Source organism: Indicator indicator, chromosome 9 (genome assembly GCF_027791375.1).
Source record: "Indicator indicator isolate 239-I01 chromosome 9, UM_Iind_1.1, whole genome shotgun sequence".
Taxonomy (NCBI): domain Eukaryota; kingdom Metazoa; phylum Chordata; class Aves; order Piciformes; family Indicatoridae; genus Indicator; species Indicator indicator.
The window spans coordinates 25404522-25428677 of NC_072018.1; positions in this window are offsets into that span (position 1 = coordinate 25404522).

Below are 24156 nucleotides of genomic sequence, written 5' to 3' on the forward strand. Positions count from 1 at the left end.
GGGAAGTGAATAGTGAGTCTTATGCCTTCATCTCTTGGGACGTTTGTATTTCTGTGCCACGAATGCTTCCATTAAAGATTAATCATAGCTTGTAGCAAAACTGCAGGTCTCCTGTCACAGGAGAATTTCCAAGTAACACGAAAGGAAATCGTGCTGTAAATGTATGCATGATCTCTAAGAGACATTCTTCAATTCCTTTCAGTCTTTTATGCACAAACATCCTTATGCCTTTAAATTGGAACCAACTTATGCCTTGGAAACAACTAAATATGGAAACAACTAAATATGCTACAAAGCACATTAATAAGAAAGAGTATATGCACAATACAAATGATTTAACTCTACCTTGATGTTTTTATTAGCAATCAGTAGTTATATCCTTTCTGAATTAACTGAGGTCAGTGCAATGAATGCTATGCCTCCAGAAAACTGCAACCAAAGAAATACAGAATAATGTAAAAAGAAGATGCTGCTGAACATACTCAAATTCTTTGAATCATGTAAAAGGACTTCTCTGTAACAAACTCCACAAAAGGCAAAATCTCTGCATGAGTCATCTGCACCTTCAAAATGTGAAGATGCTTTATTTGGATATCCCTGCCCCCCATATTTATAGTTTTCCTATTGCTTTAATCTGTTACTTTAGTTCATAGTATTGATTCTTCATAGTTGCCACAATTCCACTTATAGTAAGATAGCAAATAGTAAGTGTGAGTGGTGGGTAAGAGGTTTCTGAACCATTTTGGAAGGTACACATGTAAATAAGCTCACCCAATTTACATATCTCAACTTGGTTTTACCACTCAGGAATGTGTAGTTGGCTCTAGAAGACTGCACGACTGATCTCTATAAGAAAGAGGAGGTTCTCCTCAAGAGCAGATTGCAATACCTGTGGTAGTTGCCTACCTTTTCCTCATTGACTGAGTATGGACACAGGCACCTATGGATTTTTGGGTTTATGTAATACTTGAAAATGAAAAGTGTGAGCTGTTCCAAAGGCTGAGACTTAAAGCAGGTCAATTACTTTAATTTTATTATTTCTGTATTTCAGATGTCAGCAACATTGCTATTATTCTTAAAGGTGCAGGCAAAGAACCCCTGTGATTCAGTGCCCTTTTGTAATGAACAGCACAGGTTGCAAGAAGTCTGGAACAGATAACTGAGGAACTGTATTGCAGCAGACAACTGAGGCATTGTATTGCAACAGACTTGAAGATGTCTTGGTATACATAGGGTTGAATTTGGTAGAGAGTGGTATTATTTCTTTTATATAACATTTTTCAAGATTACTGTATGAGTAATGTTTCCAGCAAGGTAGAATCCTATTTGAACCTCTACTAATTAATAACTTGGGAGTCATTAAATATTTTAATGAGACATAGTCAACTACTATCTGCAGAATGGACACAGATGGCAAGGCAGGAAGAAGAAGAGGTATGAAAGAAGTATTATTGTGTAGCCATGGAAACAATGTCTCTCTCCCTGTCTTCCTTCCCTCCCCCTTTTAGGTTCAGCAACGCTGCACATCTTCTGACAATGGCAACTTTGCAGTGTCAGTCGGTAAATCTTTGCATCCATTCATGCTGTCAGCACTAAGTGATAGAAAGCCTGGGGAAGATGTGAGATGCACACCAAACAGGCTTCTGCAATGTGACAGTCTAGTCACACATTGTTATGCAACTGCCAATTTTGACACTCAATTCAATAAAGAACAACAAAATGGAACAGGTTGGGCTAGACTTTGTTCTGTTAGTGTGGCTTCTAAAGTTAATTTCAGTGTTCATATAAGTTAAAACTCAGAAATGAGACTTGACTGTGTACACAAATGGAACAAGACCGTGGCCAAGCTCAGTTAGAAGCAGTTTTGTTAATCTACTGTAGTGAGACGTTAGTATGGGTGTATAATTGTGCTAAACTGGGTGGTGATATGCTTTTGAACTGGAACAAAGAAAGAAAACGATAAACCCCTTGAATGTCAGTTATTCTTGTACATGGTCGTTGCCATGTGTACTAAGAGCTTTTATTTATGCCTTGCAAAATGCCCCGTAATTATGAGAAGCTGAAGCAGAAACAAAAAAGGGTGAGTAAAAATAGAATAGAATTTCAGTTTAAAAGCACTGAAAGAAAATTCCAGCATGAGCTATATCCTTAATCTTTCCCCCTCTGTTTCAGCAGTAATTAAAGCAATTTTAAATGCCTTATTTAACTCATTTGTGGTTAGAATTGCAGAAGGGGGTGGAAAAAGCATGATTTATGGATATTCCAAGGAATAAATGACATTCTTATGACCACAGATCTGTTTTTCTCAAATCTTTTAGCCTCAGAGAAGTGTGAGACACAAGTGATAGCATCATAAAAGACAAACACCTGTTAGAGCAATTACCAGATATTCTGGACTGTATATACCTCTTACCTTGTGTACGGGGGGAGCATGCTTTCTGCAGAACGTGTTTATATTTTCTGGATAGGAGAGAGTCGCCTTAGGAATGGATGTGCTCCTGAGGGAAGTGTTCCTCCTACCTCAGACCCAGGAGGATGCTGATGAGACAATGTCTGAGTCACTGTCTGCTTCTTGATCACCTTCTGGGTCAGCAAGAAAACACACAACCTAATAACCCCAAAAGCACTGATTTATCCCCAAACATTAGCCTCAATAAGGCACAGGGCAATTCTCATAGGTCAAACTACCTTGCATTTTGGACTTGATGAATCATAGGTCAGTATCTTCTCCTGGCCAAGGGCCAAAGGGATGGTATGTTCTGTAGATCTTCAAGAACAAGCCATGATCCAGGAGGAGCTCCTGGAAGGCAGTGACAGTATTGAGTGCAGACTGGTGCTGGGCTTGATATGTTGCATTTTCTGATATATCAGTGATGTTTGCCTGAGTAGTCCCTGCTCACTGATCCCCTTGGGGATCTGGATTACAAAACAGTGAAGGAATCCACATGGAGCCACACTGTGGGATGCTTGCTCAAAAAGAACGTTAAGCAGCTCACAAAGGGATCTCTGCATCTAGACTTTACTATGGAGCTCTGAGATTGAACTGAAACATAGGAACTACCAGAAAAATTGTCTCTGAGGATGTCTTCCATCCAAAGGGGTGTTTCTGTTCTTCTGGTCTGTTCTTTTAGTCAACTTATAGCTTAACACCTGTGCATTTTCCTTAATTTAATTTTTTACATAGAAAAGAAAAAAAAATCCATAGAATTTAGAAAAAGTTGGCTGTTAACATACTTAGTTTTCATGAGCACATCCAACTTATTTTTGTTCCTCAAACAAGTGGATAACTTGTCTACGAGAATCACAGTTTTCTCTGCTATGCTTTTGCCAATTAAAATGGGCTTTATATATTTACTATACCTGAAGTCCATGCTTGTTTTTGATTCAAGAGATGCTTCACCTAGCTGTCTAAACATAATTTAATTAGAAATTGGGTTTGGCAATTGAAATTCAAATTGTACTTATTACACTATTATTTCCTCTTTGATATTTCAGAGCTTGGAAACTACCCCATGTGACTTTTCTCATGTGGCTGATCAGATGCTGAGAAATGGCAAACAGGAGGACATACAAAAAGCTGGTCAAACTGTAATGCTAATGTAGCTATCCAGAGTAAAATCCACTGCATGAAAGTCTCCACTTATAATGTGAAATATATTTTGATAAAGCCATTAAAGTAAAAAAATCAAACAAAAATTTAATAGTAGTCAGTTTTCAGAAACTGCAATTTAGAAGTTCCAGATAAGGAGATTCAGGGCTGTTTTAATAAAAATTTTCGACAAGATTTTGGGCTTTTGTAAAAATGGAAATATAGTCTGGTTTGAAAAAAATCCTTTGTAAAGTGACAAAAAAATTATTGTTTCTTTGCCAGTGTAAATATTATGTGGCTTTTTGTTTTGTTTTATTTTTGAGGGAGGATAGTATTTTTTTTTCTGAAGCAGTTTTTTTTTTTAAGATTAATTTTTACCTCACAAAAAACCAAATCAAATAAAAAAAAACCCCAACAAAATCAAACCAAACCAAAACCCACAAACAAAAAAAGAAACAAAAACTTTAAAAATTAATATTTCAAATATAAATTCTTCCTATGAAGAGTCAGCAACTTTTCACATAAAAAATTAAAATTACTTCTAATCTGAATGCAAAAGACCTTGTAAGGTTGTCACCATGTCAGGAAGGAAAAACAGCCCAGTGATTAACACATTGGACAAAGACTTGGAGAAATGGGTTCAACTCTTGAATCTCTTGGACTCTTTCTTCTTAATAAGCTTCTGCTAATATATTACACAGACTGGGGTTGGAGAGAATAATGTGAAAACTAAGGGGGAGATAGGTATGCTAAAAGTTTTCAATTATGTATTAACCTCCAATTACAAGAAAGTGAATAATTTGTTTTCCATGTGCATGGTAGAAAGAAGTAATAGATTTGAATATGGGAATGACTCAGTTTAGAACTTACAAAAAAAAAAAAAAGGGACAATAACAGAAGACAAATGCATGGAAGCCACAGAGTTTTTAGGAATATAGTAAAAAAAATCTCCCGGAAATTACCTAGGTATTGTTGATCCTACTCTAAAAGAAAGAACAGCTTAGAAAATGTCTTGAGTGATTCCAGAAGTGGCTCTGGCTATGTCTACAGTAGTAACTGCTTTGATACAGTAGGAGCTGATGAGAAGAGTGAGGCAACTGGACTCAACATCTACAGTACACCTGGTTTGGGGGATTTAATACAGAATTAATTTAACCAGAACCAAACATTGTCAACATGCATGTGGGTGAGAGTTAATATAACTCATCAGCCATGAGTTCAAATCATTATGTTTCCTTTGTGATTTGGATATCTGATGCATAGCAGAAGTAGAGTCTCTGCTCTAGTTGCCTTTGAAACGAACTTAGCACGAATATATCAAAATCGCTATGCTAACAGAATTTATAAGGATGATTGACTTCCTGACATTCCTACCTCTCCAAACCAAAATGCTAATATACTAACAGCCTTAGTTATTTGGAATGAGATTATCTGGACTGTACCTCAGGTGTTGCCCTCGCTCAATACCCTGAGTAAGGCATAGTGTGAGAGAAGGAGTGGTATGTGGAACATGCTGCTCACATCAGAGCTGGCTGTGCACAGCGCTCTTTAAAAGGCTTCTACAAAACCTCAATATTTTTTCAAGGGTGAATATACTAAATAGATACTTATAGCATAGTAACACAGTAGCATATGAACTAACCGTATTTTTGCCTTTATCTGAGTTATCTCACCCCCTCCTTTTTTTTTTTTTTTTTAATTGAGAGTTTACCTCTGCCATGTCTAAAATGACAACACTAGTAACTCTTTGCTCTGTATTCAATATTGTGAATACAAGCTTTTCAGATTTTATTCTTCTATTCATGCAAGCATAAAATAGTCCACATGGACCCTGACTGAAATGTCTGAGTGATTATATGCACATAATTGACAATAATATGTGATAATTTAAGGTGTGTCTAACCTAACTCTTACCCTGTAAAATGCAGTTGTCCACAATCAAATTAGTCCTCTGGATAGCACAAAGGCATAATTCATTGCATCTTATGGTAGCCATCTAAGACTGGTGAGATGAGTGTAGGACATTCCATTGTCTCCACTGGCTACAGAAGGAGTCTTGACATTTAGCTTAAAAGAAAATGACACGCTTCTAGATGACACAGTCATAAGGCTCATTGATTTGAGTGAATGTATGCTTTCCTCTCCTGCCTTACATCTATTTTTAGCATCATATCAACTAAAGCTTCAGTATATATTTTTTCTGTTAATAAATTCAATTCCCAGACACATATATCTAAACAACTGTACAGAGAAATTCTGTTTTATCTTTTACTGTTACTTTTCCAAATTGACTTTCAGTGTTTGGAAGTTTCAATAAATTGCTAGCATTTTTTCCTCACCTCTGTTCTTCTTTACATAATCTCATATTTCATTTTTAAATGGTAATTTTTCCTGTAGCATTCAAAAATAACATAATCATCCACTCAAAGATATCCTCACAATTTCATCTGTCAGAGGAATTACTACACAAACTGTAAATCAAACAATAATCAACCTGAACAATGTGCATGGAAATGGGATTGGTTTGATTTCTCTTTCACTAATTCGCACTTAAGCTTCTTATATTAGGCAACACACCATTCATTTGCCCCACCTCTTAAATCTGTCCAAGTCCCTTTGGATGGCATCCCTTCCCTCCAGGGTGTCAATCAGACCACACAGTTTAGCATCATCCATAAAATTGCTGAAGGTGCACTCAATCCCACTGTCCATATTGCTGACAAAGATGTTAAACAACACTGGTCCCAGTACCAGCCCCTGAGGGACACCATTTACCACTGGTCTCTGTTTGGACATTGAGCCATTGGCCACAACTCTCTGAGTGTGACCATCCAGCCACCTTTTATCCAAAGAATGATCTGTCCATCAAGTCCATGTTTTTTTCAATTTGGTGACCGGGATGTCACATAAGACAGTGCCAAATACTTATCCCATGGAACAGTTGAAATATACAGTTTAGATAAGACTAAAAACTTTATTTGATGTCTCAAGTATTATTGATGCTATGGAAAAAAAAATCAAACCCTAAAATAATTATAAAATAATTATAAAATGAAAAATGAAAGGATTAGATGTCAGAAAATGTCAAAATGGAACCCACAACACAATAAGAGCACTTAACTCAATGTTTTCTCTAGGTTAAATGCTATATAAATCAATTATTCCTGTTTTGTACTAACTTTCATCTTTGAAAGTGGAGCAATTTCTTTTGGAAAGTTGCAAGATAAGAGTCTTTAAATGGCAGAGCTTTCTCGCACAACTATAAAGCTGGTCCAGGATATGCTATATTTATTTCCCTGTCATATTTATTTCCTTTGTTTTTGTTGTTGTTTTTTTTTTAGCTTTATTAACCAGCACTTTTATCCACTAATGCAATTTCACAGGATCAGATTCTGCTACTGGCTTGCAGCTCATATGAAAGAATTATGTGCAGTGCAGAGAAGCCCTTGGGAAGCTTTGAGTAGAGTCCTTTCTGAATAGCTATACAGAGCAGGATGTGTGGCAGTAGATTCAGCTTTTACAAAGCTGCTATGAAACACACAGGTCAAGGTCTGTCTTGTATGGATGCATTATTTGCCTCCTTAAGAAGCAAAAAAAAAAAAAAAAAAAAAAAAAAAAGCTTCATAGGATTTTTCAAAAGAGCTGTGCTATTAACCCTTCCATTAATATCAAAAATATAAAGGCTGAAATAAAGTGTTCCCCAAAGAAAAACATCTGTTCTCAACATCATCTGCCTATCTGCCTGATAATCACTGAGTTTCCAGAAAAGGATTTCTATGTATGTTTTAGGGATATGAGTTCCTTGCATGCCATCATTCTAAATGTTAGCCAGAGCATAGAGCACTAAACACTAAAGTCATTAAAGAATTAGTGCCAGAAGATGCAGGTGTGCCATAAATTATGTCCCAAGACATCATCCACGGCTTAGCACAGTTTTCTTGCTGTTGGTGGTGACTAGACCATCATCCAGGGTTATGAGAACAGTATGTTCAAATCTGCCCAGGATATCAAATCAGATCCACGCTTTCTGCTAAATGCTTTTAAGCCCATGGGGTTTTTTGCAAAGAATATCTTCCCCTGTAAGTAGTCTGAAGGTCTGATTTGAGCCACTTTGGGCTGGGTGAAGATTTGAGTTCCTCAGACACAAAGGTGTCCTCTGATTCCTAAAGAGCTTTTGAAGACTGAATGGCCACTTGTGTCTTCAGCTAAGCATTGTATGGAAGTTTTGTGAGGCATATGAGTAACTCACATAGAAATTTTTCCTTAAAACCATAGTTGTGCATAGTAAGTTTAAGAATTGTGTTTTGCTTGCTTTTCTGAGTTTTAGCTCTCAAAATACACTGAACAGGTTTGCTGTTCTTCATTGTTTCCTGATTCCTCAAAGTTCTGTTGTATGCCTGAATCAGTGCTGTTGCTTCTTAGCTGCCATTGTAGTTGATCTGCTGGCTTCTGTCTTGCAGACCCCCATATCTGTATGCATTCCTGTTGGAAAAGGTGGGGAGTAACTATCCAAGCTGTAATGGGAATGGGAAAGAGGAGGAAGTTTCTTTGCCATCTCTACCATGCCTAGCCCTGAGCCAAAGTGGATTAAGTGATTTCAAACCTTTGGTTTCAACACACATTTATGTGTATAAGTGCAGCAGTTTTCTGACATGAACAAAATCTGCGTATAACAAGAACATCAGGACAATGAACATTTCCCCATGTCATGAAGCTGCTTTGTATTGATAAAAGAAAGAAAACCAAGTCCATCAAGAGAGCTCAGAAAAAACATTAGCCTGTCAATTCTCCTGAGTTCTTCATACTAGATTAAGAAACACTGGAAAAGGAAGAATGAGTTTGTAGCATAGAAATATCCCTATAAAGCCAATGGAAACAGTTCTTAACATAGTTTAGCCCTTTACAGATCACACACTAACATCTAATACAGTGCATTACCATCAGACCCTTCAGCAAATGTTAGTAGGTACCTGGAAGCTTTGGTGGGCTGAAACAGGGTACATGGAGTTTTGAATGCATTGTCCTCCAATGGCAACCCCTAGGAGCTTTTGTGTTTCCTTAGAGTTAAAAGCATTCCATAACTCATATCTAATATTGTTTTAAATTTAATCTGCTAGTCATTTGACAAATCATAAGTAATTTCTTGTTTTTATGTAGGAGTTGTTTTCTGTGATAACATGCCAGCAGTTATCATATTCAGTAATAACTTTAAAATGCAGGAAACTTTAAGTTGTATCTTAAATACTCTAAACAAAATTAATTTTAATCATATTATATTCTACAATAACGTGTTGCAAAGAGAAGATGTGTAATATATAGCAAATGGAGCAAAACCTTTGGCCTTAGATCAAAGTAAAATTTCAAGAAACTTCTCAGAGCAAAATATCATAGTTTCAATGAAAATATGGTCTATATTTGAATTATATTCTTCTGGCATATATTTAGTTGCTAATAAAAAAATCTTAGTTTTCTGTTTTTCTTGAAATAATTATTTTTGATCTAAAAATTTCCCTTGGGATACCCTCTGTATTTAGAGAAGTAAACCTCATGAGTGTTACCTTTTTCTGATTGGAGCTGGCCTTTTTGATTTTTTTTTTTTTTTGTAATGTAATAACTTCCCAGCATTTTATGTTTTCTGCTGGAAAGTGCCTGTGAACTTTTTCCTGATTTCCACAAAGTGGGACAGATGAAATTTGTGAACCCTCACTTTGGACTTTCGGAGGGCAAACTTCAGGTTGTTCAGGCAACTTATTCAGAAAGTTCCCTGGGTAACAGCCCTTAAGAAGAAAGGGGTCCAGGATGGTTGGACCTACTTCAAACAGGAGCTCCTAAAGGCACAGGAACTGGCAGTTCCCACATGCCGTAAGACGAGCCGGCGGGGAAGACGACCGGCCTGGATGAGCAAGGAGCTCCTGAAGGATTTAAGGGAAAAAAAGAGGGTTTATCGCCTTTGGAAAGGGGGGGAGGCAACTAGTGATATGTTTCAGGATGTTGTTAGATCATGTAGAAGAAAAATTAGAGAGGCAAAAGCACAGTTAGAAATTAAACTGGCCGCTTCTGTGAAAGACAACAAAAAGCATTTTTATAAATACATTAATGCTAAAAAGAGGGGCAAGAGGAACCTCCACTCTTTACTGGATGTGGAGGGTAACATTGTAACTAAGGATGAGGAGAAGGCTGAGACTCTAAATACCTTCTTTGCCTCCATTTTCAACAGTAAGGCAGGAGGACTTCAGGATAACTGGCCTCCTGAGCTGGTTGATGGGGTCAAGGAGCAGTGTTGTACTCCTGAAATCCATGTGGAATTAGTTCGAGACTTGTTGAGTCACTTGGATATTCACAAGTCCATGGGACCTGATGGGATTCATCCTAGGGTGCTGAAAGAGCTGGCAGATGAGCTGGCCAAGCCTCTCTCCATCATTTTCCACCAGTCCTGGCTCACTGGAGAGGTCCCAGAAGACTGGAAACTGGCCAATGTGACACCCATCCACAAGAAGGGATGAACAGAAGAACCTGGGAACTACAGGCCTGTCAGCCTGACCTCAGTGCCAGGGAAAATCATGGAGCAGATTGTCTTGGGGGCAATCACTGCATACCTGAAGGATAGCCAAGGAATCAGGCCCAGCCAACATGGATTTAGGAAGGGCAGGTCCTGCCTCACCAACCTGATCTCATTCTATGATCAGGTGACCAGCCTGGTGGACGTAGGAAAGGCTGTGGATGTAGTCTACCTGGACTTCAGCAAGGCCTTTGACACTGTCCCCCGCAGCAAACTCCTGGCCAAGCTGGCAGCCTGTGGCTTGGACAGCAGCACTCTGCGCTGGGTTAGGAAGTGGCTGGAGGGCCGAGCCCAGAGAGTGGTGGTGAATGGTGCCACATCCAGCTGGCAGCCTGTCACTAGTGGTGTCCCCCAGGGATCAGTGCTGGGCCCCATCCTGTTCAATATCTTTATTGATGATCTGGATGAGGGGATTGAGTCCATCATCAGTAAATTTGCAGATGACGCCAAGCTGGGAGCAGGTGTTGATCTCTTAGAAGGTAGAAGGGCTCTGCAGAGGGACCTTGACAGGCTGGACAGATGGGCAGACTTCAACATGATGGCATTCAACAAGTCCAAGTGCCGGGTGCTGCACTTCGGCCACAACAACCCCATGCAGAGCTACAGGCTGGGGTCAGAGTGGCTGGAGAGCAGCCAGGTGGAAAGGGACCTGGGGGTACTGATTGACAGCCACCTGAACATGAGCCAGCAGTGTGCCCAGGTGGCCAAGAGAGCCAATGGCATCCTGGCCTGCATCAGGCATAGTTTGGCCAGCAGGAGCAGGGAGGTCATTGTACCTCTGTACACAGCACTGGTTAGGCCACACCTTGAGTACTGTGTCCAGTTCTGGGCCCCTCAGTTTAGGAAAGATGTTGAATTGCTGGAGCATGTCCAGAGAAGGGCAAGGAGGCTGGGGAGAGGCCTTGAGCACAAGCCCTATGAGGAGAGGCTGAGGGAGCTGGGACTGTTTAGCCTGGAGAAGAGGAGGCTCAGGGGAGACCTCATTGCTGTCTACAACTACCTGAAGGGAGGTTGTAGCCAGGAGGGGTTTGGTCTCTTCTCCCAGGCAACCAGCAGCAGAACAAGAGGACACAGTCTCAAGCTGTGCCAGGGGAGGTTTAGGCTGGAGGTGAGGAGAAAGTTCTTCACAGAGAGAGTGGTTGGCCATTGGAATGTGCTGCCCAGGGAGGTGGTGGAGTCACCATCCCTGGAGGTGTTCAAGAGGGGATTGGACGTGGCACTTGGTGCCATGGTTTAGATAGTCATGAGGTGTAGGGTGACGGGTTGGACTCGATGATCCTTGAGGTCTCTTCCAACCTTCTTGATTCTTCTTGATTCTTCTTCTTCTTGAAAAGGCATGGTAAATCCATTCTTTTACTCATGTGACAATACAAAAAATCCTGAAATTATTCATGGGTTAAATTTCAATTTTCTGTAGGAACTCTGCTTTTTACATAAAGATTTAAATATTGATCAGATCATAAGTGTGAGAAAGAGTAAGGCTTCAGGGCAAGTTTCTGGTCTATAACCCTGAGTTATTCCTTCATAGCATGCAGGCATCACTGAAATCTTATGACATGAGAATCCTTTTTTAATAATTTTAATAATTTTCTCTGGATTGGAAAGTTGGTTTGTATACAGTTTTGGCAGGTTTAAATGCTCAGAATAAAGCAACAAAGGAGTACGAATCAATGGTCAGAATAAGCAGGTGGCTTTGTTGAACCACTCTGGTTCATTGAGACATAACCAAAGAAAAATCCTTGTCCCATCTCTTTCTGATTTGTCACATTTTACTATTATTTTTCCCTAAAGCAATATTTCCTTTGAGAAAAGTGAGATGGGAAAAATGTCATAGATTCTGAGAAGCAAATATGCTCTGTTCTGAGCTGTACCTGTCAAACCACAAGTGTTTGCAGGATGAGATGTCCTCAAGACATTTGATGCACAATAATTTTGGTTCTTCTTGTTTCTACTCAGTTCATGAATCAGTCACCTCTGCTGTACTGTGTGTTTATCCTTTGTAATCTCAACAACTTGTTCCCAATATTAGGAAACTTAATTTCTGAATATGAAACAATTCATTCTGATGTGTGTCTGGTGAGAAGTAGTGCAGGGAATGAGAATAGATTTTGGAAAAACAGTGCTTCTTTAGAATGACATGATGTAATGACAACAATGTGAAGTGAAAAGTTGAAAGAGGAATAATGGCTGAAAATGTTCTGACTGCAGGAGATTTCCTGTCCGTGCAAAGGGCAAAATGCCGGGGATGCAGTGGGTGCCTCAGAAGTGGCAGTAACCAGGAATAGATGGATGGGTTAGGAGACTGAGGTACAGGGAGAGAGGAATAAAGTGATTCTGAGAAAATACTGCACCTTGGTGTTGTAGTCTTACAAAAAATCAAAGAAGGGGTACAAGCTACTGGTCAGCCTCAGCATATAATTGGCTTCATGTAAGAAAGATGAGAAGCGCATATTTCAGAGCCAGCATTAACTTACAGGAATCATGAGACATCACTCAAACAAGATGCCTTGTCTCATTTCTCAGGCTGCTTCTGCTGCAAAAAAACAGGAGAGAACCTGCTGTTGCAAAGGCACCTTTGTAGTTGCGTTGGATTTATGCAGTTAGTATGTAAGCAATGACAAAGAACGATGGTCATCATATCCCCAGTTCTCAATGAAAATGTAGCCTGGAATATCATTATCATTTCAAGGTTCTCCGTGTTCTAGGGCTGAGAGGTGCATGAATGTTTCACTTATCAATACAAATTAATAGCATTCAATGGGTAAGTCAAACAACAATTCATAAATCTGTATGCTGCTGAGTGACATTGTAATTCATCAAATCAAGGGCGAATGGAAAATAACCAGTCTGAGTTCCAGCTCACTGCATCTCCAACAAGGATGAGACTGTCTTCTAAGGCTTCTGATAATTTATACGTAGAGATTTGCATTTAAGACATAACCTTTGTGCTGTAATGCTGTTGATGAGTGGGTATCACAAACTGTGGTTATCTTCTCAACTAAACAATACATTGGGGATTTAGAAATCAATGCTGAGAGTACACTATAGCTTTCCTGAATACTGCTTGATTGCTCATCCTTCTTACAACAAAGACAGTGATTGACTGACCACTGGCAGAAGGTTGATACACAATCAGTCCAGGGTGCCTCTCAAGTGGTTGCTGCTCAGAAACGTACTGCAAACTGTTGTGAACAAGGAGCGTAGCTGCTTGTACCATGGCGTGTGGTCCAAAATTAAACTGCCTATCCAGGATAGCTCCTGACTTGCTCATAAGAAGATATGTTATTATACAGAGTAATTGAAGGACTCACTACTCAAACAAGGGCTCAGAAAAGAAATGAGGTTAGCTAGCGTGAAGTACACCGATAGTCCATGGCAGTGCCAAGCCAGCTCATGCTTTAATCAAGCGAGGAGAACTAATGCACAAATGAGTACAGAAGCAATCATGGCTTACAAGAAAGTTATAGTCTTCCAAAGGCAGTTAGATGTATTTTTCCTCAGTCTATAAGGATCCTGCAATTTGTTTTAAGACTTATTAACCTTGGGATCTTTGGACTTGGATTCATTGGTTACCTTTAGCTGTAATGTTTAGGCTTTTTAAGTTTTCACAAGCTATTAGGTGAATAAATGAATATATGGACTCCCTAAGATTTCTGAGAGAGTTAAAAATATTGTCAAAGTTCAGACCACATTAAGTGGAGGATAACAAGCCTTCTGTTACAGCAATGATGAAACTGAATTCAGTGGATCCACAAGCCATTTATCCCTGTGACAATGACAGAAAAATTGTATACTACAATTGTACTGTAGCTACAGTACTAGAAATGATTACTTTACTTGCCTGCAGTTTGAATGTATAGCATTTGTTGGCTAGTTTTCAATGTCCCTCTGGAATAACATGAAGTTGCATTTTTGAAACAGGATCTTCTGACAAACAATGCACTATCACACAAAAGAGGGCAAAAAATAGCACTGAGAATGCTACACTCCCAAAGGTGTATAGAATAAATATACCCAGTGGAAAACTGATCAGAAAGTGTTTCTTATGAAGGGACAATTAGTCAAAGTCACTGCATTGCAATGCCGAAATAAACTACTATTTTTTCCCCCCTAGCACTCAGGAGTAATTGAGAAACAAATTATAAACTGAAAAGGACAGCAAGATGTGATAAATTTTTTATTAATCCCAATGGATAAAAAAATATGAACAGCTTGACTTTCTGAATTTCCCTTTACATGTTACAAACCACAAAACAAATGGTATTTTATCCTGTTTTCAGCCCAGAAGGAAAGTCCCTGAACTAGCCAATATAAAGTATTGCTCTTTCTTTCATCTTTTCTACTACTGTTTTATTTTTGTCACTTCTGTTTCAGATATTGTACTTACTTGCTGTACTTTGCATAAGTGAAAATGATTAGGTAATCTGTTTACTTAAGACTGATGGTCTGTTTACCTTCTGAAATATTGTCCAATGATTTCATAAGGAGGTCATCCAATCCAGAAATATTATCACCATCATCTCCATCCCTGCTGTGTACGTTGTGCTGAAAAACATTGTAGTCCACTGTGTTCTTTCAGGTTTTTTGCAATGCCAGAAATCAAACAGAGTTGTGATATTTGCTATTGTTTTCAAATTGACAGTGTATCCATTTAACTTTCAGCCTCAAATCCTTCACTGTAAAGCTATGGGTATTTCATAGCATCTGTTGTGTCAGAATATTGCCTTCTCCTTTTGAGAGTCGCTGATTTCTCTGCTAGATAAGCTCTACTTGCTTTATAAAATGTATAGTCTGTGTCTTGTATTCTGTTTTTATGTGCTCTTTCAAAAAACTGAGTTACAATGTTTCCATTAAAAAGCCTGGTCTGAAATATGACTGAAGAATTCTAGATAAAAGAAAATGCAGTTATCAGCCTAAATGATCCACTGAAATGCTTGTTCCTTCATTACACACTTTTTCTTCTAATCATTGTTATTTTATTTATTTTTAAAGACTCAGTTACTTGCTTCAATGATAACAATCATAGCAATCAAGGATTCAGTAAGTCCTCCCAAACTGAAAAATGTATATTATATTCATTTTAATCTATGGCCTTTCATGGTCTTTTCTGTCCTTCCTAAAAAAAACCCCCCCCCCCCCCCCCCCCAAAAAAAAAAAAAAAGAGGCAAGCACACACAAACAAACAAACAAACAAAACCTATCTCTAATACTATTTCAAAATAATCTTCTAAATTAACGAAGAGAAATGGAAATAATCTGAATACTTAAAGGTTTTTTTTCACTCTGATTGGTGATCAGTCATTATAGCTATGAAGAACAAATTAACTTTGACTGCTTCCTCATATTTTCAAAGAAGTGAATTACAGTGTAAGTGTACTGCTGTAATTTTTTTTGCATTTAGTACAATGTCCTGTTCTGAAGTCGGTCAGCAAGTGGTCACAGTATCACAGTCTCGCAGTATCAATCAGAGGTTGGAAGGGACCTCAAGAGATCATCAGGTCCAATCCCCCTGCCAGAGCAGGATCGCTTAGGATATTCCGCACAAGAACGCATCCAGGTGGGTTTTGAAAGTCTCCAGAGAAGGAGACTCCACAGCCCTCCTGGGGAGCCTGTTCCAGTGCTCTGTCACCCTCACTGTGAAGAAGATTCTCCTCATGTCAAGGAGAAATCTATGTTCTAGTCTGAACCCATTGTTCCCTGTCTTATCACTGTGAACTGCCGAAAAGAGCCTGGTCTCCTCCACTTGACACCCACCCATCAGATATTTATAGATATTGATCAGATCCCCTCTCAGTCTTCTCTTCTCAAGACTAAACAGCCCCAGGGATCTCAGTCTCTCTTCGTAGGGGAGATGTTCAAGTCCCCTAATCATCCTCACAGCCAGTCATCTTCTGTGCATTAACCCTTAGTTACTGCACACCAAATATTCATTAACCCTTAGTTATTGCACATTTAGCTTCTGCACATCCTAATAACTTCACACAGAAGACCTGTAAACCAACCTCTTAAAGAAACACTTCCCTTCTCCCAAAAGTTGTTGTAAAACTTTAGGAATAGTGAGAAAAGAAAGAGAACATAAACAATGCTAACATGAGAGGGCACAGGCCCCTTGTCAGGACACAGCCCCTTGTGTCCCTAAGCCTGATTGTCCCATATAAGCCATGTCATTAAGTCTCAGGACCAGAGAATTGTCTCTTACTTGTTCTGTCCAATAGCCAGTAAGGCTGGAAAACATGGCACAGTATTTAACCCAAATGACTGGCTTCATAATTGTGATGGTTTGAAACTGTCTTTTTAATTTTTCCTTGCAAAGTTCAGAACAGAGAAAGTGAAAGAATGTAAATAAGTCACTATTGGGTGTGAGAAAGCAAAATAACGATTGTTCTAAACACTTCCATTGGATAGATAGAAATGTTTAAGAACTATTACCCAAAACAAAGTAGGCATTCGGCACATTCTGCGTTCGGCAGTGGGGGCAGTTGCTGGGCTGTCTGGCTGCTGTTTCTTCTTCTCTTCTGGCTGAAGATAACACACTGACCTTGGCAGCTAAGTTAACAACTTTCTGCTCTAACTAAACTCTGCTTCTCTGTCCAGGGGGGTCTGGGGGGGAAGCTCCTGGGAGAGAGAGGCCCCTTTGGGAGGGTCCCCTTGGGGGGAAGCAAAGGGAGATCGGTTGTGCTTTTTATGTCGATTGTATATATTTGTGAATGTCGTGAATTTTGTATATTTGTACATATTCATTGCATTTCATTGTAGATTTTAGACTCTGCTTGTAAATACAGCTTTTCATTTGCTTCCAGACTGAGCTAGCCTGGTTATTGTTGGTGGGGGGGAATTTCAGCTCACACCGACACACTTTTTATTTTTGGCGCCCAACGTGGGGCTCGATTGCTTGTTTGATTTATTTCTGCTCAGATTAGGAAGCAAAATGAAGCTGTTTTGGATTCTGAGTCATTCTATTTCATCTATTATTGGTGCAATTGTCTACAGATGGGCCATTTCTTGCATGATAGACAAGATTGTGAGATATGTGGCATATAAGTCGTTTCTTTGGGTTAAGAACAAGTTACTGAATGTTGGTGAATTCTGTTGTGGTCTTATTGGGCTAAGAAGCTATGGTAACTCAACTATGGATGTGCTAGCAGACACATATGAGTTTGTTACTCCTCTTACAACTACAGAGGGTCTTTGGAACCAGTGGTACCCTAGATATCTTGTGCTAGCCTTAATCTTAATTTTGTTGCTTCTTGGAATAATCATATGGCTACTGATAGCACTGTGTCAAGAAAGACATAAGGCTACTTGCTCTTCCAACTCTGCTGTGAATGTGAAAACCAAGCCAGTAAATTTGGTGGCCACTGTAACCAGAAAGCGTAAAGGAGATGCAGATACTGCAGGAGATGGTGCAGATGGAGATGAGGGTCCTTCTACTCAGGGTCCCTCTGTTAAGAAAGATCCTTCTGATGAGGAAGAGAGGGTTAGCCTTAAAACTCTGGTAGACCTCTTGAGACCCCACATGGATGATGGAGATGTAGGTCAGGATGTAGACCCTAGTAGATTAGCAACTGCTGGTAGTGCCTCTGAACTCAAAGAAATTCAACGGAGGATTAAAATAGGATTATGGGGACAGCGACCTCAGGATGATGATGATGATGATGATGATGATGATGATGATGAGGATGAGGATGACATACAGTCAGCTAATGCACCCAGACAGGAAATTAGACATGTGAGGAAGGATTACATCAGAGGAGATAATGAGCCAGTCCTGTCTTGGCTAGCCAGGTGTTTTGATATGGGAGCCCCAGCATTGGTGGTAGGCGACAAGTCGGCCTCTCAGTTGGGGATGCTCTCAAAGGATACAGGCATAGACAGGCACCTAGGCAAGTGCATTGGTAAAGTTTCTCTGTGGGCACGCCTCCTACTGGCAGTCTCGCTGAGGTACCTAGCAGAGATGATTTACCATGGAACCCTAAGCCTTGGACCACAATAGCTGAGGGAATCAAGCGTCTGAGAGAGTTTGCTGTGAGAGAAGTAATGTATGGAGATCATAAGACTCTGAATCCTGATGAAATTCCTGTTGGAACAGGCCTTGCCAAAAAGCTCATTAAGCTTGCTCCTCCTAATTATGCTACTATTCTGGCAAGCAGGATTGTGGCAAGAAATTATGGTGGAGTGCCTCCTACTGTTGGCCATTTCACTGACCAAATGAGGCAGTTGGAGGATAGTCTTGCACGTACTTCTTTGGTTTCAGCCATTGAGGCTCTGTCTGGAAAGATGGAGAATTGCATGAAAGAGCTGAAGGAGGAACTTAAAACCTCCATATCCAACTTGATGAAGGGGGATGATTCTAATTCCTCTTCCTCCAGATGGATACAAGTTTCAGCTGTCAGAAACAGACGTGCTCCAAGAAGGCCATTCCAGAATAGGTCAAACCAAAACAGACAGCAGAGGCAATCACATGGCAGTATCTGGATAACTCTGCGTGATCAGTTTGGTGAGAACATGAACAGATGGGATGGTCAACCAACTTCTGATCTTTTCAAGAGGTTACGGGAGCTGCAGAGGGGCAGATCCCGAGGTAGCAATACCAGGAGGGTAGCTGTCGCTTCCTCAGTTTCCCAGAACAACTCTGATAGCTCCAACAGTGATCCTAATTCTGGTGCTGGACGTTGTGCCAGCTGTACATGTGGAGGTAATCCCCACCATTAGGGGTGCCCTGCCTTCCGCCAGGGGGAGGTAAGGGATAATGGAGATAACAGAATCTATTGGGATGTGTACATCCAGTGGCCTGGCACTTCAAAATTTCAAAAGTACAGGGCCTTGGTTGACACAGGAGCTCAGTGCACCATAATACCATCAAATTATCAAGGGGGAGAATCTATAACTATTCAGGGAGTCACTGGTGGATCTCAAGAGTTGTTTAAGATAGAGGTTGATATAAGTTTAACTGGGAAGCAGTGGAAGAAACATACTATTGTAACAGGTCCTAATGCACCTTGTATTTTGGGAATTGACTTTCTGAGAGAAGGGCGTTTTAAAGACCCTAAGGGTTACAAATGGGCTTTTGGAATAGCAACTGTAGAAATTGATGGAGGAAAATTGAAGTTGTCCATTAGACCTGAGCTTTCAGATGAATCTGCAGTTGTGGGACAACATGAGATAGAGGATGTAAAGCTGCCGGTTGCTTCTCAAACTGTGCATCACAGACAATACAGAACCAACCATGACTCTTTGGTGCCCATTCAAAACTTGATTCGTCAGTTGGAGAGTCAGAAGGTCATCAGCAAAACTCATTCACCTTTCAACAGTCCAATCTGGCCTGTGAGAAAGCAGAATGGAGAGTGGCGTCTGACAGTTGATTTCCGTGCCTTGAATGAAGTAACTCCACCCATGAGTGCAGCTGTGCCAGACATGATGGAACTCCAATATGAGCTGGAATCCAAGCAGGCCAAATGGTATGCTACCATAGACATTGCTAATGCTTTCTTCTCTATTCCCATAGCAGAGGAATGCAGGCCTCAGTTTGCTTTCACCTGGAGAGGCATTCAGTACACATTCAATCCTTTGCCCCAGGGGTGGATTCACAGTTCAACCATCTGCCATGCAGTGATCCATGATGCTTTGGAGAAAGGTGGAGCTCCAGAACACATTCAGTTCATCGATGACATCATCGTCTGGGGTGAGACTGCTGAAGAAGTCTTCAAGAAAGGTAATAAAATCCTTGACATTCTCTTGCAAGCTGGTTTCGCTATCAAGCGAGACAAGGTGAAAGGACCTGCCAGGGAAATCCAGTTTCTGGGAGTGCGGTGGCAAGATGGTCGCCGTCACATCCCAATGGATGTGATAAACAGAGTCTCCACCATGGCAAATCCCATCAACAAGAAAGAAACTCTGCGTTTCTTAGGCATAGTGGGATTTTGGAGACTGCACATTCCTGGATACAGTCAGATTGTGAAACCTCTATATGATGTGACTCGAAAGAGAAACAGTTTCCAATGGGGTCCTGAGCAACAAGCAGCCTTTGACCAGATCAAGCGAGAGGTAGTCCAAGCGATGGGTCTGGGACCTGTCCGAACTGGTCCAGACATTAAGAACATTCTGTACACGGCCACGAGTGACAATGGTCCAACCTGGTGCTTATGGCTAAGAGCTCCAGGGGAGACACGAGGACGTCCTCTTGGTTTCTGGGGTTGTGGCTACAGAGGCTCAGAGGCAAACTACACTCCAACAGAGAAAGAGATTTTAGCTGCTTATGAAGGAGTGAAAGCCGCTTCTGAAGTGATCGGAACTGAGTCACAACTTCTTCTAGCTCCTAGATTGCCAGTTCTGAATTGGATGTTCAAAGGCAAAGGTTCTTCACCACATCATGCAACAGATGCTACCTGGTCTAAGTGGATGGCTCTGATAACACAGCGAGCTCGAATGGGAAATCTCGAAAGGCCTGGTTTGGTGGAGGTGATCACAAACTGGCCAGAAGGCACAAGCTGTGCTAAACCTCCAGAGGAGAGAGTAACTCGTGCTGAGGAAGCTCCTCCTTACAGTGATCTGTCTGATGATGAAAAGAGATATGCTTTGTTCACAGACAGTTCCTGTCGTCTTGTTGGGAACAAGCGAAGGTGGAAATCTGCAGTGTGGAGCCCAACGCGCAGAGTTGCAGAAGCGAGAGATGGAGAAGGAGAATCCAGTCAATTCGCAGAGGTAAAAGCTGTCCAGCTAGCTCTTAACATAGCTGAACGTGAGAGATGGCCAAAGCTTTATCTCTACACGACTCGTGGATGGTAGCCAATGCCTTGTGGGGTTGGCTGAAAGACTGGAAGAAGAATGGCTGGCAGAGGAAAGGAAAGCCAATCTGGGCTGCAGATCTGTGGCAAGACATTGCTGCTCGCATTGAGAGAATCCCAGTGAAAGTGAGACACATCGATGCTCACATTCCTAAGAGCAAAGCTACTGAAGAACAACAACACAACCATCAGGCAGATCTAGCTGCAAGAGTTTCCCAGGTGGACACAAACTCTGATCCTGATCCTGATCTTGACTGGAAACACCGAGGTGAGCTGTTCTTAGCTCGGTGGGCCCATGACTCGTCAGGACATCAAGGCAGAGATGCAACATACCGATGGGCTTGTGACAGATCCATTGACATTTCCATGGATGCTATCACACAAGTCATCCATGACTGTGACATTTGTGCTGCTATTAAGCAGGCAAAGCGGATCAAGCCCTTGTGGTACGGTGACCGATGGTCCAAGTACAAGTATGGTGAAGCCTGGCAGATTGACTACATCACTCTACCTCGTTCTCCATCTGGTAAGCAGTATGTGCTGACTATGGTAGAGGCAAGCACTGGATGGCTGGAAACTTACCCAGTTCCTCATGCAACTGCACGTAACACCATTCTTGGCCTGGAGAGACAAATCCTGTGGAGACACGGAACTCCAGAGAGGATTGAGTCAGACAATGGAACTCATTTCAAGAATAATCTTGTAAAAAACTGGGCCAAAGAGCACGGCATCGAGTGGATATTCCACATTCCCTACTACGCACCAGCTGCAGGGAAGATCGAACGCTACAACGGTTTGCTGAAAACCACTCTCAAAGCCATGGGGGGTGGATCTTTGAAAAACTGGGAGAAACATTTAGCACAAGCAACCTGGTTGGTGAATAGTAGAGGTTCAGTGAATCGAGCTGGACCTGCCCAATCAGATTTGTTGCGAAAGGAAGAAGGTGATAGAGTTCCTGTTATCAGAGAAAAGAATCTGTTAGGCAAAACTGTTTGGGTATTTTCGCCTTCAGGAGAGGCCAAACCTGTCCGAGGGGTGGTTTCTGCTGAAGGTCCTGGTCACACCTATTGGGTGATGCAAGAAAATGGTGAAATTCAGTGTATTCCACAAAGAAATCTAACTTTGGCTGAGAGAGGTTAAATTCAGAGTGTTGTGCAGATACAGCATCGCGCCCAAGAGGAGAGTTCATGAGATCTACAGTGCACGAACCCTGAGAGCCCTGAGTCACCTGAGAGTCCCTGTTCCTTTCTTCGCTCCATCTGCGAGGAAACAAGCTGTTTGCTGTTTTTCCTGTGATTTGACTCTTTTGAATCATCTATATCTGAGATAGCCGGAATGGACTATGATCTTTATTCACCTATTGTTGTAGATATTATTTTAGATTAGATAAATGATAGCAGCAGCCAATGGAATTGTTTAGAAGGGGTGGACTGTGATGGTTTGAAACTGTCTTTTTAATTTTTCCTTGCAAAGTTCAGAACAGAGAAAGTGAAAGAATGTAAATAAGTCACTATTGGGTGTAAGAAAGCAAAATAACGATTGTTCTAAACACTTCCATTGGATAGATAGAAATGTTTAAGAACTATTACTCAAAACAAAGTGGGCACTCTGCACATTCTGCGTTCGGCAGTGGGGGCAGTTGCTGGGCTGTCTGGCTGCTGTTTCTTCTTCTCTTCTGGCTGAAGATAACACACTGACCTTGGCAGCTAAGTTAACAACTTTCTGCTTAACTAACTCTGCTTCTCTGTCCAGGGGGGTCTGGGGGGGAAGCTCCTGGGAGAGAGAGGCCCCTTTGGGAGGGTCCCCTTGGGGGGAAGCAAAGGGAGATCGGTTGTGCTTTTTATGTTGATTGTATATATTTGTGAATGTTGTGAATTTTGTATATTTGTACATATTCATTGCATTTCATTGTAGATTTTAGACTCTGCTTGTAAATACAGCTTTTCATTTGCTTCCAGACTGAGCTAGCCTGGTTATTGTTGGTGGGGGGGAATTTCAGCTCACACCGACACAATAATGCCCACAGTAACCTTAAAAATTACTCTTTTCTTTCATGGATTCTGACAGAAAATAAGTATCTTGTTGAAAGCTACTTGAAGATGTGCCAAAGGGCATTTCAAGTTCTTCACAAGCGACAGATTTAGGCCAAAAAATATTTTGGAGCATGAAGTCCTTTGGGATGAATGTGAAATCTCCTCATAATAATGCAGATGTTAGGATATTATGCTTTTTCCCTGTCCATACTTGGCAAGTAACTTGAAATATTTTTGTAATAATGATATTTTCTCTTACCGACATTCTTTATCTGTTTTTCTCTCTTTTGGTTCAGTTTCTCAGGCTGTTATGTCATTATATGGTGTCTGGTCATTATAAAAATTTGAAAGTGGCATTTTTTCATATATTTTCACTTTTCTGATCCCCTTCTTCATGTTTTGGAAACACAAAACATTGTCTGACTGTGGGATGTATTATTTTGAATTGCAAAATTTCACTTAAATTAGACAACTGTGTGGTTTACCTTGTGGGAAAGAATTTTAAGGTCTGACATCAGTCTTAGAGAGATTATTCATGTAGGGTCAGATTTTGATTCAGAAGAACTCAAAAAATTGATAATTACTGTTGGGGGCTCTGGAATACAAATGTATCCTATCTTTTCCTCACTTTAAGTGCTTTGACATCTTTTAATGCCTGGCAAATACCAGAGCGAATAGTTATAAGTGAAAAAGGGAGTTCTTAAACATCAGAACTGCGAGGTTTTTGTTCATAAACTAGAAAATTTGAGCTCTCACACTTATATTGTTGCTATTGCTACCACTTCTAGAACTGCAAACCAATATTTTCTTGCTGATATTTATGTTTGTTTACATTATTGTTGAGCTTTTGGATGCTGATGAAGTTCTTTGGTATTCATTACAAGATTATACAGTAAAAGGAAGATCCTCTATAATTATATAAACCACCATTACTTTCTGACTTAGTAATTTCCTGGGCATCAGTAGTTTGGTGGCATTTCTGGAAGAATCAATAAAAAAATGGAAATTTCCCCCCTCCCCAGTACAATAGAAATGACTCCTCCTTTCTGTGGGTTCCCAATATTAGTGTGAAAGATTCTGCACAGTCACATATCAAATGAGCTATTTCACATCAAAAGTTTTCAACATTTTAAATGCAGATGAATAAAACTGTTTGGAGTTCCAAGTGCTATGAATTCTAAAGATGTACAT